This window comes from Panicum virgatum, chromosome 9K (genome assembly GCF_016808335.1).
Source record: "Panicum virgatum strain AP13 chromosome 9K, P.virgatum_v5, whole genome shotgun sequence".
Taxonomy (NCBI): domain Eukaryota; kingdom Viridiplantae; phylum Streptophyta; class Magnoliopsida; order Poales; family Poaceae; genus Panicum; species Panicum virgatum.
Genome location: NC_053144.1, coordinates 43009740 through 43014820, shown reverse-complemented (window position 1 = coordinate 43014820; position 5081 = coordinate 43009740). Strand labels below are relative to the sequence as shown.

Genomic DNA, 5081 nt, shown 5'->3' with positions numbered 1-5081 from the left:
TTTAATCCCTCACAAAATTTGAAAATTTGCGTTTTGCAAAACTATTTTCTAAAAAGGACTTTGCACTTTTTCAAAATTACAAAAATACCCTTGCTTTGAAATCATGGTTTAAAATTTTAAGTAAACACAAAAGCTATATTTTGAACCCATAAAACTCGGATTGTGACACCAATGAGGATGCCAGCGCTCATCTCCAACAGTTCTTACTTTTGTTACCAAGGGTGTATCACAAGATGCAATCCGGCTCCGTTTGTTTCCGTTCTCTCTCTTGGGGAGAGCGAAGCAGTGGTTTTATGCAAACAAGGTTGTTGTGGACACTTGGGACAAATGTACCAAGGCGTTTCTCTTGAAGTTCTTCCCGACGGGCAAAACCAATGCTCTTCGTGGTCGGATTTCGAACTTTCAGCAGGAATCAAATGAGTCAATTCCTGAAGCTTGGGAGAGACTTCAGGAGTACATTCTGGCGTGTCCGCACCATGGAATGGACAATTGGCTTATTCTACAGAACTTCTATAATGGGTTGACACAGTCATCCCGTGGTCATGTGGATGCCGCTGCGGGTGGAGCTTTCTTCTCGCTGATCATTGAAAGAGCTACATCATTGATCGAGAAGATGGTTTCCATCTAAGGTTGGAGCGATGATCGCCTCTAACCATGCCAGCAAGGTATGCACTCCGTCAAGGAGGCCGACATACTCGCTATGAAGATTAATCTCCTCCTCAAGAAATTTGAGGATTATTCCCAAGATAAGGCTCAAATGTAAACACTTCAAGCCTTGGAAACTTGCATGATGTGTGAGGTCTGCGGGAATATAGGACATTCGGGCAACAATTGCCCAGAAACCCAAAAGGAAGTTCTATTCCTCAATGGCAACAATGGGTTTCGTCCACAAGGAGGTCAGGGGTGGAATCAACCACGCCCATATTATCAAGGACATAATGAAAATTCAAATTCTTTCAATCCTAACCAGCCTACCTTGAGAGATCTTGTCTACGGCCAAGCGAAGATCAATGAGTCCCTTCAGAAGAAGTTGGCCGCTATAGACAAATCAATGGAGACCATCAATGCCAAGATGGACGGATTCTCCACTGCTATGAAGAACCAGCTGAGTTTCAATAAGGCGCTAGAAACTCAATTGGTTCAGTTAGCTGCTGTCACACCTGCTGCTGAACTAGGAAAGATTCTGGGGCAATCCGAATCAACTCTAGAGAGCGTCAATGTCATAAATGCTATGTGGAAAGAGCCACTTAGCAGGACACCCCTCAGCTACGCAGAGAAGCCCACACGCCCAAGAAGAGGTGCGTGGGGTGAGTTAGCAGCTACAATAAGAGAAGATCCTAGAACCCAGTGATCAGTTGCTCAATCTTCGATTGTGAATTTGATCACGCCCTTTGTGACCTCGGAGTCAGCGTCAACATCATGACCATGGTAACATTCGAAAAGCTAGGCTATCCATTAATTTCCCCTACTACTATGTGTGTTTAGCTGGCGGATTCCATGATGAGAAATCCAGAAGGAGTTGTGGAAAGGTTAATGGTGAAAGTCAAGAATACCTATATATTGGTGGACTTCGTAGTCCTCGATATGGAAGGAGATCTTGGGATCCCACTCATACTTGGGCGACCATTCCTCAAGGATACAAACGCCAGAATTGATGTAGGGACAGGAAAAATCAGCCTCCGCATTATGGGAAAGACCATGAAATTCAAGTTTCAAAACAAGAGGGAGGTATTCCTTATTCATGAGGATAGTGAGAAATAGGGGTTATGGGCAGAACCCGGTTGGGATGATCAAGACTATCACTCCCCTTCCAAGCCATCTTGGGAGGATTGGGAGATTCATACTCCACCAACCGAGCAAGTGGAAGACGACTAGAAGATCCCTGACTTCATCACCAATATAGTATGGGAAGATCTGGAGATCGTCTATCCTACATCCGAGGATCCTATTCCTGCGTCGTATACGCCATCAAAGAAGACCAAGAAGGTATGGCGTAAGAAGAATAAGATGTCATCGACCGCTACTACTTCTCCAGGTACGGACGAAACGACCTCAACCTGATCAGGTATGGAGAAAGGTCCTGCTTTTCGGACCCTAAACCAAGAGCTAGCTTGGGGGAGGTTCCCTCCCCTAAGTCAATTGTATCTCTTTATTTGCTTTTGAATAAAATTTGATAAAAAACTTCCAAAATCAAAATAAAAATTTACTGCTTTATTTCCCTTTTCCATCATGCGCGATAAAAATGTTTTAACTCCTTATGATAAGTTGAAAGGATGAGTTTTGCTTTGCTCTATCATGTCTGTTGTGCCTAGTTTGAAAAATAAGAGTTCTCTCGAGTTTAAATCTGTTGGTTATGTAAATATCTTCCCAATGAACCTGAAAGTTCCGTGGGTTGCATATGCTTGATCCAAGTCTAAGTTGTTGTGAGTTCAGATATGGTAAATAAGGTTGTGCAAGTTTGTTCTAGTGATGTTTGAAATCTTGAGTTGTTTTCAAAAATCTAAAAAGGTAAGTTCCCCAGAGATATGCAATGTCCTACCAGAGCCATATGTCATATTCCATGAAAAACCTTACACATATGCTGCTTGATGTTCTATTGAGTTTTGTCAAATTGTGTGACCCTAGTGAGATGCTTTTCATGCTTACTCGATCATAAGCACGTACACGTCCCATCCGTTTGCTACATTCCTACACTAGGAATCAACACCACCATCCATCCATTCCACATTACTAAATGCTCCATGTCTTAGTGTTCTCTCTCGTAGAACATCCCTGAAATAAAATAAAATTAGGTTATAGTTGCCCCAAAAAGAGAAAAGATGGCATGCCAAAGAAGCATGACCCAAAAAAAAAGAGAGAGAGAAAGGGGTAACCATGTCTCAAAAAAAAGAGATGAGACAAGGGATGATTCAAGAGAGAAAACCATTGCCTCAAGGAGTAAGCCACATCCATCCGTCCATCCATCCATTCATACACTTGCACCTTTTGATAGAGATTGCATGACTTATTTCTCCATGGATCATCTCTTTGACTTTACAATATATGGAATACAAGTATGCTCCGTTCTTATCCTACCTTGAGCTCCACAAAGGCTTGTAGTAGTAGGAAAGATCAAAGGCAGTTACTGCCCTGGTAAGGAAATACTAGTTGAGTGCCTCGAGAGAGTTATCCTGGGAACTTTGCCATGTTTTCAAAAAATCTTTCAAAAAGTATCTCCAGATGGATTGCAGATCTATGAGCAAGTAAGTACTACTCTATGCACCATTCTAACTCTCAACAGCCCAAGACAAGAAGACAGCTAAAAAGCCCCATGAAGGAGTAAGGTAATTGTGTGAAGGTATGATAGCCAACTTATTTAAGCTTATAGATGAATCTCTTTGCTTCAGATTATTACATGACAGGTAAGGTACGAGTCAAAGTGATTTTCTGATCGACAACCTGATTTGTCCTACTTTGCTCGGGACAAGCAAAGGACAACTTGGGGGATCTTGTTGACTCTCACTAACGATCATTTCTAGGCGACAACTTGATCAGAAAATCATGAGAGTTTGCATTTCTTACACGCATCTTTATCCAATAAAGTCCCTAAACCACACTTTACCTTCTAGAAAATGCAAGTTGTGTTTTTGAGCTAATATGCAGGTTGCAAGCACACTTTGGCCCAACATAAAATCATAGAAAATATTTTAGAGCGACGATTCAGGCTCAAATGGACCAAGTGTAGCCCAAGAACCAAGTTCAGACCACTCAAGACAGGCCAAGACCAACGGGATTAGGACAAGGCAGCCCAGGACAGCCTACTGGACGAAGCTGAGGGCGGTTGGCAGCCCGGGCAGGTCGACCGACCTACCAGGTCAGCCGACCTGGCCCGTGGGCCCCACCGCCTCATCCAAGCCACATGGCGCCTCGTCATAGGTCCCCTAGGTCGGTTGCAAGGTTCTCATCCCGTGGCTCCCTGCTATAAATACAAGGGGGGTAGAGATTATGACACACACACACACACATACACACCCCACACTTTCTCTCCTCTCTTGCTCATCTTGCATAGCCTTTAGGCTTAGTGGAGTTTCGGAGAAGTCTAGGAGTCTTTGAGTCACCGGATCTGCTTGAGAGTCTGGTATGGGTTCATCTCTAGCTCTCTCTTGTAATATTCGGTGATCGCCCTGTGCTTGAGATGGTTAGTATTTCATGCTTAGAACTCGATCAACTGCTCCTGTATTCGTATGTTCCTCTAGTGTGATGTCTGTCCATCCGGAGGGTGGGGGCTCCGCGCGGGACACTAGAGTATCCCTTACTAGTGTAGACATGGTGTCTAGATTAGCTAAGAGTTGCTGGATGTCAATTATACCCTCGGTTTGTAGAGGTAGCCGGCAGGTGGTGATCCCCCTATCGGAGCCTAAGTAATCCTCCATGTTCGGTATGTGGGGTAGGAGGTACATAAAGTCGCCGGGGTGTACGGGCTCCTCCCGTTGCTTCGATAGCGGTCTCCCTGTTGTGTAGTTTAATCTCTGACAATCTAACCAATGAGATAGTATAGATATAGCTAGCCTAGCCAACATGGGTCCAGAGGCCACATTGTCGGTGGAGGGGATGGAGAACTCATGGAGAGTCTTTTCAGCCATAGCCTCAATAGCAAATGGTGCTTCCGAATGGGTTCCTATGCCGGGAGAATAGCAAGAGGAGGAACGACGCGAGGTCGTGCCCTTCTCACAACCTTCTCTGGATTGTCTGTGTAGTTTCCCGGTAGGGAGAAACCAGTTATACACTACCCATGTCTTCTTTCAAATCAAAAATAAAAGAAGACATAAAGTGACACTAGCCTGAAATAGTAATGACTATATCCTGAGTACAAAGCCTAGATTAATATCAGCACAATAACTTTGTTCACATGCCATCCCCGGCATCGGCGCCAGAAATGCTTGTTGGTATTTCTTAAGTCGCTACCGGGTTTGCGAAGACCTCGGCAACGGCCTCAGAAATGCCTGTTGGCGGTCCTTAGTGCAATCACTAGAAATGAGGGCGCCGAACCCATCCTAGCAACTGCACCCAAGGGGTGCCACTCTCGTGGTATAGTCTATACG

The 5081-nt window shown here is 44.3% G+C and overlaps 1 non-coding gene across 1 annotated transcript; it reads right to left on the bottom strand.

Moving 5' to 3' along the window:
* Window positions 1-376: 376 nt before the first annotated feature.
* On the bottom strand, window positions 377-483 carry LOC120653127. Its single transcript, XR_005666809.1, has one exon. It is a non-coding gene; the product is annotated as a small nucleolar RNA R71 (small nucleolar RNA).
* Window positions 484-5081: the final 4598 nt, after the last annotated feature.